This window comes from Papilio polytes, unplaced genomic scaffold (assembly GCF_000836215.1).
Source record: "Papilio polytes unplaced genomic scaffold, Ppol_1.0 DF823923.1, whole genome shotgun sequence".
Taxonomy (NCBI): domain Eukaryota; kingdom Metazoa; phylum Arthropoda; class Insecta; order Lepidoptera; family Papilionidae; genus Papilio; species Papilio polytes.
Genome location: NW_013525281.1, coordinates 6,491,568 through 6,502,179, shown reverse-complemented (window position 1 = coordinate 6,502,179; position 10,612 = coordinate 6,491,568). Strand labels below are relative to the sequence as shown.

At 33.1% G+C, this 10,612-nt stretch overlaps 1 protein-coding gene across 2 annotated transcripts in view; it reads right to left on the bottom strand.

The window, feature by feature from the left end:
• Window positions 1-10,612, bottom strand: part of LOC106102423 (ion transport peptide-like) — a 49,171-nt gene that overhangs the window by 27,853 nt on the left and 10,706 nt on the right. Inside the window, exon 1 of one of the 2 annotated variants that reach the window (XM_013281895.1) lies at window positions 2,933-3,097. The exons of the other annotated variant lie outside the window; for it this stretch is intronic. The gene's annotated coding sequence lies outside the window, so the exon portion shown is untranslated. Of the gene's footprint in view, window positions 1-2,932; window positions 3,098-10,612 lie in introns of those variants that run through there. 2 annotated transcript variants of the gene reach the window in all.

Here is a 10,612-nt window from a genome sequence, read left to right as displayed (position 1 = left end):
AACAGTCAGTTGTGTAAATTTTACTGGAAATTAAGTACGCTGTTCTGTAGTCGTTTCATTAATCGGCCGTTATTCTCGTAGTAGTCTTTTATGTATTAATTTTAAACTATTCGTGTAATTATATTGTGCAAAATTGATTTAAATTAACTTAACTACTTCCTATTTAATTATATGTCAAGGCGAAAACTTTCAACATTGTAAGCGTAATTTAAGATTAATAGAATGTCTGTAACAAGATTGGATTCATTATCCTTGTGACAATAAAGTCGAAAATAACATGAAATTTATAACCTCAATTCAAATAATCACGTTAAGAATTCTACTAATGAAAATGTTTAAAATCTTTTAACCGATATTTTAAAGTAAAGTTAATTTTAAATTAACTAATTCTATTTAAGATATTTTACATTTATTTAAGTATCCTCAGTAATATTAAAATGTCAACATAATATTAATTATCTATACTATTATAATAAAGCGTAAACACACACTTCTTTGTTGCCTAAGATGTCAGCAATTACAGCATATTTTTGGATAAATATTTTTTTAACAAAAAACCCTACACTTACTTCACGCTTTAGGCTATATATTTTCACGCCATTAAACTTAGGTGGTAAATATTTTGAATAAAAACCCTAATGTGGGAAAGAGACCATAAGTTGCTGCCAACATCAAGGGAGCAAGATTGCCATGGATTTTCATCACGTCATGTCGTTTTGACATTTGCAATTGATAATTTGACAAATGTAAACGATAAAATAAAGTTTTTATAATTACCTGCGGATAAAGCCGCATGGGGACAGCTAGTACAAAATATATAAAAAAAAAAATTATATTTATTTGGTAAAAATTTCAATCAGTGATAGTATATCGTTGATGTCTTTTATACGACGGTATTGAAAATGATAGTTAACAGGAATATTAAGAAATATTTATTATATCAAGTACTTTATTTAGAAATAAAACATGCTACAACTAATTTGAACATGAAATTATTCCATGTAACTATTTTTTTAATGTTGGTAATTTATTTCGTATTACTGAAACATTTCTGAAAATCATATTTTCTGTTATAATCGAATTTTAATTAAATTTCAGTTAAACCACAATTTTTAGTAAACTTTTAATCTTGAAATAAAATAAAAAACCAAATAATATTTACTTATACTAAATAATTTAAATACGATTGTTTGGATGGATGGATGTTACTACGTATCTCCAAAACGGCTTAACGGATCTCGGTGTAATATAACACAGATGTAGAACATAGTCTAGACGAACACATAGGCTTACTAAGTTTTTTAAATCTTCGCTTACAAATCACAGACAAAACCTATTAAGACAGAATAGAATCGGCAATAATATTATCGTCATATTAAAACAACCGAGGTATGTAATAAAAAAACTTTTACAAAGTAGACAACCCTAATGTTAATGCAAAAAGCAAACAGACTTATGTCCGTCCCACATTCATATATGACTCAAAACCAATAATTGTTTAACAAATATAACGACCATGTTAATACGGATCAAATGCATAACCTAAAAACGTAATATTTAATAACTATGATACTTCTAATAAAAGAGTTTAGACAATCGAAAATTATCAAGTAAAACTTTCGTAATATATCTTTCAGTTTTACTTTCCTCTAACTCCCACTTTACATTTTGTTTATTAAGTTGGTAATGAAACAAACATCATGTGACCTCTCTCATAATATCCGAAAATATTGAGATCTTATTCATAATTAGGAATTGCATATGTCTAATAGAAGAGTGTGTTAGAAGGTGTTTCCTAAACGGCTGAATAGATCTCTATAAAATTTGACACAGACGTAGAAATTAGTCTGGAAGAATGCACAGGCTATTTAACCATTTTTTTTAATTCCACGCGGACGGAGTCGCTTGCGTCGGCTTGTAATGATATATTTCTGTAGACACTGATATTGAAAATTTTCAACGTTGTTCTAGAAAGTGTCATTACAATGTAAGGGAAAGGAAAATATTCCGTACAAGATCAAAGTGATGTCAAAATGCGTTATCAAAATTCTTTCACGCTACTCACGTATGACCAGGTTATGTTGGATTACTGAGACATTAGATAAGAGGTATATGTTAATTCTACACGACTACAATTATGAGCACACATGTAAAAAAACCCATGTATAAAGAAAATAGAGCTTGTAATGAAATTTTCTAAATTTCAAATGCCAAATATAAGATTTAAAATTATTTTGGTTTGTCTAAATTTGATATTGTAAGAAACTTCATGTCATTTTTTGAGCAAATTGTTCACAACAATCAGTTATCACATGTTATAAAGTTTTTTCATTGATTCGTTCAATTTCGTATCCATGGATTTGACGCTGCACCTTTTATTTTTCAAATGCATGAAATGTCAATATTTATCAAACAAGTATACTCCGATATCCATTCTAAATCCGGTACTAATTCTTAGATAAATCCCAAGATAACTATGAAGTGTGACAGATTATAAGAAAAGAAGTTTACCTTTCTCGGGATATGAGATATCATCGAGATAACTTTATCCCGTTTATCGCCTATCGCCCGATTCGCGTAAGAGATAAAAGAGATCGCGGTCAGATAACAACCGATCTCCTCATAATCCGAACCAATATAAAGTAAATAAGACGCTTATGCAATAAAACTTAAATTACCGAAAAATGTACAAAGTTACTGGCCGGTTGCGAATGCAACTGTATTATGTCACTGGTCGCTTATAAAAAATCAAGGCCGGTATTGTATTTAAAAAAAAAACCGTATGTCACACGCGTGTCCACCGCGACCGCGACGTAATCAGATGTGGAAGAGGAGCCGGCGGCAACAGGCGCGCCGCGCCGCGGGCGTCGGGTTACGGCCGCGGTGGACACGTCGCCGACCGCCGAGATACAGTGAAAATTATTCTACTCACAGTTTATACTGTAGAGAACGATGTACACAAAACACTTTCGCGCGTTCGTACTGCGGGCGGCGAGCGGCGAGCGGCAAACGGCGAGTATGGACGGCGGGTACGGTCACTTTGAACACACTCGTGCGAACTGAACAGCGTGCGTTTAAACTTTGAGTCGGTCGGTCGCCGGTTCAAGTATATATGGGGCGGTAAACGCCGCCATTGGCCGGGCCTCGACGCGCCCGCCGTACGTCACGCGTACGTCACGCGTCCACTCGAAAGCCTACAATTTTTTTATTAGTAAAAAGTCGCCCATCTCCCACCTGTTGTCTACCAAAGTGAGGCATCAGAACGATTGACCTCTACTTTGGGTTTCATCGGCCGCAACTCGGTAGCGACCGTTTGTGAAACGATTTTATAATTGACCTGTGTGATGGAAATTTTATAATATAAGTTGTATGATTGGAACGTTTCCTTCCAATAAAAGTCTGTCGTTTTCTATAATTATATTGTTGTTCGTCTGACGGAAAAATTAGACATTGTTTTCCCGTGTTTATACACTTTAAGATTTTTTCCATTACCTTACCCTTAATAAGGTAGAAAACATGAAACGTTGAGATTTAGTAATAGAACAAGGATCTATCGTGTTTCAATTACACTTAAAAGTTTTAGAATAAATTATATGCCTGTTAAAACAATCGAACTGTTCAGTTAAAAATTTACGTCTTTAGTGGGCTTTACATATATATATTAGCAGCGAATTTAACTTCTATAGTTTTTTAAAGATATAACCAGCAAATACATTTTAAAAGTTGTTATTTCGAGTTGAAGATTAAGAAATTGAATAATTATTATCCCCACTTGATACATCATTTAAATTCTACTTGTGTTGAGGAAAATGTTATTTTTTTTTCTGTAAATAGAAAAACCACGCATTTCCCAGTGTGTAAAAAAGTCATAGTTGGTTCTTGTTTACGAATAAGTATTAACAAAAATAAGTAATTCAATGTGTTAATTTATTTTCTAGAATCGTACTGAGCAAGTTTATGTCTGTGCTTTAACAGTGTTTGTACTAAGTACAGTCTGACAAACTAATCTGACCCGGTGGGTATAAGTGAAACTAAATAACAATAGCACGTTAGTGTCCCCTTTTAAAGTTTAATGCGCGCAAAAGATCCTTCTAGAATGTAGTTGTCTAATGTCTTATTTTATATACCTAACTTGGTTTGACATAATGTCAGATAGATTGAAATGCGGCAAGAACAATATTTCAACCGGGCCAGTTAATTTGGTCGCACTATATTGACATTTCGGGTGAGAGGGCCTGCCAGTTACCTGCGACACCGTCTGATGCAATTCAAGCGCTCTCTTGGCATACGTCTCTAGCATGTCTACGCTGAGAATAGACAATTCATTTTTTTCGCTTACAGCCTTGTCAAGTTGACCGCTTTTTTATGCAACGCAGGTGTCAAGGTTTATAGTTTTAGACTTTGTGTGTGAATTTTTGGAGAGAAATTATTTTTACGTTCGTTATAACGTTGAATAAAGTTATTTCTTTAATTACGCAAAGAAATAATAATGTTTCAAATTCTCGCGATTGCCTATCACTAGTATAGGCAATCGCGAGAATATTTAGAGAGCGCGTACACCTTTGACAAAACTATCGTACAATTGTTTAGTCGCGCTTTGATTCCTATGAGTTTATATGAAGGTGCACACTACTCGATTTTTTGTGCAACTAAACAGTTGAATGGGTTGCGAAACAATCGACAATCGCATAACAGTTGTACGTTAGTATTGTAATTAGTGTCACATGTTAATTATTTCCGATCATAGAGTTATAAACTTTTATAAATAGACACGTAAATTTTGTGATAAAGTCATGATTGGTGCTATTCTAAAAGATTTCTACGGTGTGTTTTAAGCTTTTTATTTTAACTTTTCTATGTTAGACAAGACATTTGTTAGACGTAACACAGCCACGCGTCTGTCAAGTATTTTATCATAAGATTATACAACGGACAAAGTAGTCTCAGATAACTATAATCTAAAATAATCGGATACTCACAGATACTGTGAAGCATTCAAATTGACGAAAAATTTATAGTCTACACTACTAAAATAAAGCGTAAACACACACTTCTTTGTTGCCTAAGATGTCGACAATTACAGCATATTTTTGAATAATTAATTTTTTAATAAATAACCTTACACTTACGTCACGCTTTAGGCTATATGTTTTCACGCCATTAAACTTACTGGGTATAATATTTTGGATAAAATCACTAATGTGGGAAAGAGACCATAAGTTGCTGCCAACATCAAGGAAGCAAGATTGCCATAGTAAGCTAAATGGTATTTTGACATTTGCAATTGAGAATTTGACAGATGTAAACAATAAAATAACGCACGGGAACAGCTAGTAATATATAAATACATAAGCACCACAGAAAACTATGTAAACAATCTTCCTAATAGAGCGAGAGTTTGGATGGATAGATATTATTAATTTACTCCAGAACATTTCAAGGTATCTGAATGAAAATTAGTACAGATATAGTATGTCCACATATAGACTACACAATTACTTTTTTTTATTTTTATTTCCATGCGTACGATATAGGAATACAAAAGTTTACCTCAAACCTTTTTAAGCATCTTCTTGTTTCAATTTATAGATTCCAATCTCTATTTCTTTATGGCAAAATAGCTTTAGCTCACGATTCCAGTCGTGTGAAAAAAAAACAAAAGCAAGTGTATCTCATATAATCTTCCATACTATCCTCTACATCTATGACAAATTTCATCGAAATCCGTTCAGCAGTTTAGGCTACAAATTCTAATAAACATTCATCCATCTAAACTTTATATCATACTTAATATTATAAATGCGAATGTTTAGATAGAAGGATGGATGGATGGATGGATGTTTGTTAGAGTTTGTAGCCTAAACGGCTGAACGGATTTCGATGAGATTTGGCATAAACGAATAGGATAATCTGGAAGAACACATAGGCTACTCAGTTTTGTTTTTTTTTAATCCAAGCGGGCGGAGTCGCGTGAAGCTAGTTATATTTGTAAGAAGTAAGATTAGAAAGATGAGAGGGAAATCTGAAAGATGTTTTTATACACGTATGGCAGTGTAAACTCACGATTATACAAGTACAACCCTCGTTGAAGTTGTCAGATGTCGCCTTGAAATGCCGCTCACTTGAACCGTATCCTAGACGTGTAGACAACTTGAAACCTTTATAACCATTATCTACATACCAACGTGATAACCGATTAATCGATAAAGCTTAATCGATATCTAAAAACGAGATATTTTGTGTACATAGTGAACGAATCTTGATGAAATATGGCATAGATGTAGAGCATAAGCGTCCAATTTTCTCGATATCTTTTAGATTTTTTCGATACTTACTAAATAATTTCCTTTCAAATAAACTTTCTTTTTTTATAAAATTAGTAAATAAGATGCATTGTAGTGTAATATTTTGACTCTCGGAGCGTCGGTGGCTCAGTGGTTTGAACACTTGACATGTAATCTACAGGTCTTAGGTTTGAATCCCGTCGTGTACCAATCTGATTTTAGATTTTTCGAATTTTCATATGTACATAATTTACCCGACGTTCTTACGGCGAAGGAAAACATCGTGATGCAACCTGCACATATCGGCGAATAAATTCAAAGATATGTGTGAAGTCGACCAACCACTTGGCCAGCGTGGTTGACTATGGCCTAGTCACCACTTATTGGGGTAGGCTTCGAGCACTCGGTGGGGACGTATAGTGAGCTGGTGATGATGATGATTTTGACTCTACGTTTACTGTTAATTCCAGAAATACGTATCTATTTTACATATGAAGTTAAATATAAACTTTTAATGAAATGGAACGATGTATCGGCGATTGTTGTTAAAAATGATTCAATCCCTTACCATCTATTAAACCATTAAGAGGACTCTCTTAAATACAGTATTTTCAGTTCTTTAAGTGATCCAAAGAGGTTTTATTACGAAGGTCATTGAACTCGAATAAAATGCAATCATGTGTAACTTTACGATGCAACTTTTGACGTTGCATTTAAGACTTTGAGTTTATGTGCAAAAGGTTAATTAGTGCTATTTTAAGTTGGGTTTGCGCGTAAAAACCCTTGCTATTGTATGCATCCACACAAAAGGGATAGACATATACGAATATTCAGTTGTGTGAAAGAAATGAAGAATTTTTCATGGAAAAATTTACATTCGATGGACGAAATATTTCCATGTTGTGGTGATTTTCTGCAACTAATAAAATTGTGTTTTAAATTCTTGTTTTATATCATTACAAGTTAAATAACTGGTTACATTACTATGGTAATTTTTTACATATGTAAACATATGAAAATGACTTTCAATGCACAATCTGTTCTGAATATTAAAATGAAAAGAAAAAACTAGGGACCAAACCTTGCGTTATTAATAACTAACTTTCGCATACGACTTCGTTCGCGTGGAATTAAATAAAACAAAAGTAAATCTATGTGTTCTTTCAGACTATGCTCTACATATATGCCAAATTTCATCAAGATCCGTTCAGTCGTTTAGGCTGTAAATTCTAACAAAAATCCTTGTAAACTTTCGCATTTATAATAGTATGATAGCGTTACAGTACCTTTAAAAAGGAATCTTTAAAATCTATCAATAAATTTAGACTATATACAGAAATAAAATAAACATGTATACATACCCGAGGAAAAAATCACACTGTCTTCTTTGAAATAAGTGATGTACTAAAAGTTGTCCACAGATGTTTACAAGAATTGTACGCGATGACTCCTATTTAAGATGTGCAGATAAAAGATGGCATTGACAAATATGTAAAACTCATACATATTGAACAACCGTGAAACATCGCGGATTGTTTGATGAGATTAAAAAGTCTCTGCTATTATTTACTCTGTGACGATTTTATGATATAAGGCAGAGGACACACGAGGCAAGTATTATAAAAAAAAACACTTATTTTTTAAAATTAATATTCCTTTCCCTTAATAATAAGATAAAGGTGGGTTTAAATTTATTAATTTCAACATAAACTTGTTTAATAACTCAAGGTGTACTATTTTCTACTTTCAAATTCATTTCTTATCCTTGATCCTTTGATTGTAATCGTATTCATTTTAAGAACTGTGTAACAGCCTTTATGTAAATATAATATACAGAATCTGTATATTTCAGTGAGATTTGTGAAACGTAAATATGTTATTGGTCCATAAATATAATGAAAAACCGTTCACGTACAAATAAAGCATTATTTGTGTTTGTTTTATTCAACAGTGTGTACGCGGTCTTATGGAATACGGCATCCGTCACATGACGAATTATGTCATCGTGTAGTTCATTAATTGTTTGTTGTCGTCACAAACGTAACAAGAGAATTCTATTTATGCTTTGTAAGTTTAAAATTATCAGAACAAATGTGGAAGGATCTATATACTAACTTTCGCCCGCGACTCCGTCCGCGTGAATTTTAAAAAAATAAAAATGATTAGCCTATGTGTTCTTCCTGACTATCCTCTACGTCTATGCCAAATTTCATCAAAATCCGTTTAGCCGTTTAAGCTACAAACTCTAACAAACATCCATCCATCCATCTAAACTTTCGCATTTACAATATCAGTTCTCAACTAAAAAGGACCGTGAGGCGTATGCGTTATTTATTCATAACCATTTTTATAAAATGAACTTAATCCTCAAACTTACTTTTTTTATTTACTTTAAAATATCATCATCAGCTCACTATACGTCCCCACTGAGGGGCTCTGAGCCTACCCTAAGTCAGGGGTGACTAGGCCACAGTCAACCACGCTGTCCCACTGCAGGTTGGTAGACTTCACACAAATCTATTTGAATTTATACGGAGATATGTGCAGGTTGCATTCGATGTTTTCCGTCATCGTAAGAGCGTCGGGTAAATTATGTACATATGAATTTCAAAATCACATTAGTAAATGGTTGGGTTTCGAACCCAGGATTGCAAGTCAAGTGCTGAAACCCCCGAGCTACCAACGTTCACTTTAAAATAGATTTAGATATAAATACATCGTTAAAATTAGTACAAATTAACTTGCAACCGCAAAAAGTTTATTTCCGTATGAATGGTTTTAAAAGGGGCTACTTTTCTTATAATTTGTCGTCATTGGAAACTTCGGTGAATCATGTACTAAGGAACAATCTAAAAGTGACTCTTTCCCCTTCTAAATTAGGTACATTTTGGTTCCGATTTAACTTTTCTTAGTATCGTGTCGGTGTGACGTGTGAACCCATTTTAATTAAGATAAAAAAAATCTGGAAAAACCGAACCGAACTATAAAATACGAATGTCTTTTAACCAGTATTGTGATAATTATGTTTTATAAAAATGAAGCCTAAACCTCTAACTTAGGGTAGTTCAAACTTGATGAAAATATATATCAGTAAATATAAGGAAAAATTGACAATTCACTTTTTCATATAATCACCACTAAACTCTATCTATAGGGTGTTTCATAAAACCATATGTTATTGTTATTAATTGTATTTAAATTAAATAAAAAATCAAAGAGCTAATTATAATTTTATAAAAGGTTTTATTACATGGCAATACAGGAACACGATGTGGACCCAAACTTGACAAATAGTACCTTTCAGAGAAAATGAAAAAACGTTGTTCATCGCCTCGTCTATACTTTAGACCTCTTTGATAAATAACCATAAAGTCCATTAAATCAGTAAATAAAATAAAACTTACCACACACCGTGTTACGTACAAATATATCAAGAGTACATTGTCCTCTTATCTTAATGTCTTAACTATTAACTAAAAGAAATACCGTGGGTTTAGATGGATAACAGATACATGCAAATAAAAATTACGCAAAACTAGATAATCTACACGCAAACCTTTCCTTGACGAAGCATTTTTTTAAGAATGCGATTCGTTTGTTCATTCAATAAAAATTATTGCGACACATGAAAACTACATTTACATTCTTTTAAGGCGAAAGAAGTGTTAATTGTCTTCAAAAATAATGATGCAATAACATTTTGGCGTCCATCATTCTTGTACCGTAGTCTGTAGCAATTCAAGTACAGTTTAACAAAGTTATCTGACCGAGGTGGCGCTGTCATCGCGATTAGACATTCCGGAAATGTAAAGGATCTTGTAGGTATACTTTTGGCATTCATAAGGGGGCACAAATGATCTATTTAAGTTTAGTTCCATTTTTACCCACCATGTTAAGAGCATGCGTACACCTGAAACCAAACTTTTGCATAACTGTTTAATGTCGCTTTGATTCTTTTAAGATTTTTTGTGCAACTATATTTAAATTGCTAAACAATCGACAATCGCACAACAGTTGTGCGATAGTTTATTTCAGGTGTGCGTCCGCTCTAACTTTGTCGGTCGCGCCGTAGACTCGTACGTTGCATGACGTAACATTGATTTCATTTTACTCTGTTCACTTAGATATGGCATATGACCCCAATAGCTATAGACTTTACCAAGAATTTTTATCGGTAAAGATTTTCCTGTATGTCTAATCACTTAACAATTTACCGTTCTAAAGACCATGTAGATATAGTTAATAACTAGCTGTTCCCATGCGACTTCATCCGCATGAAATTATGAAAATTGTATTTGATTGTTTACATTTATCAAATTCTCAATTGC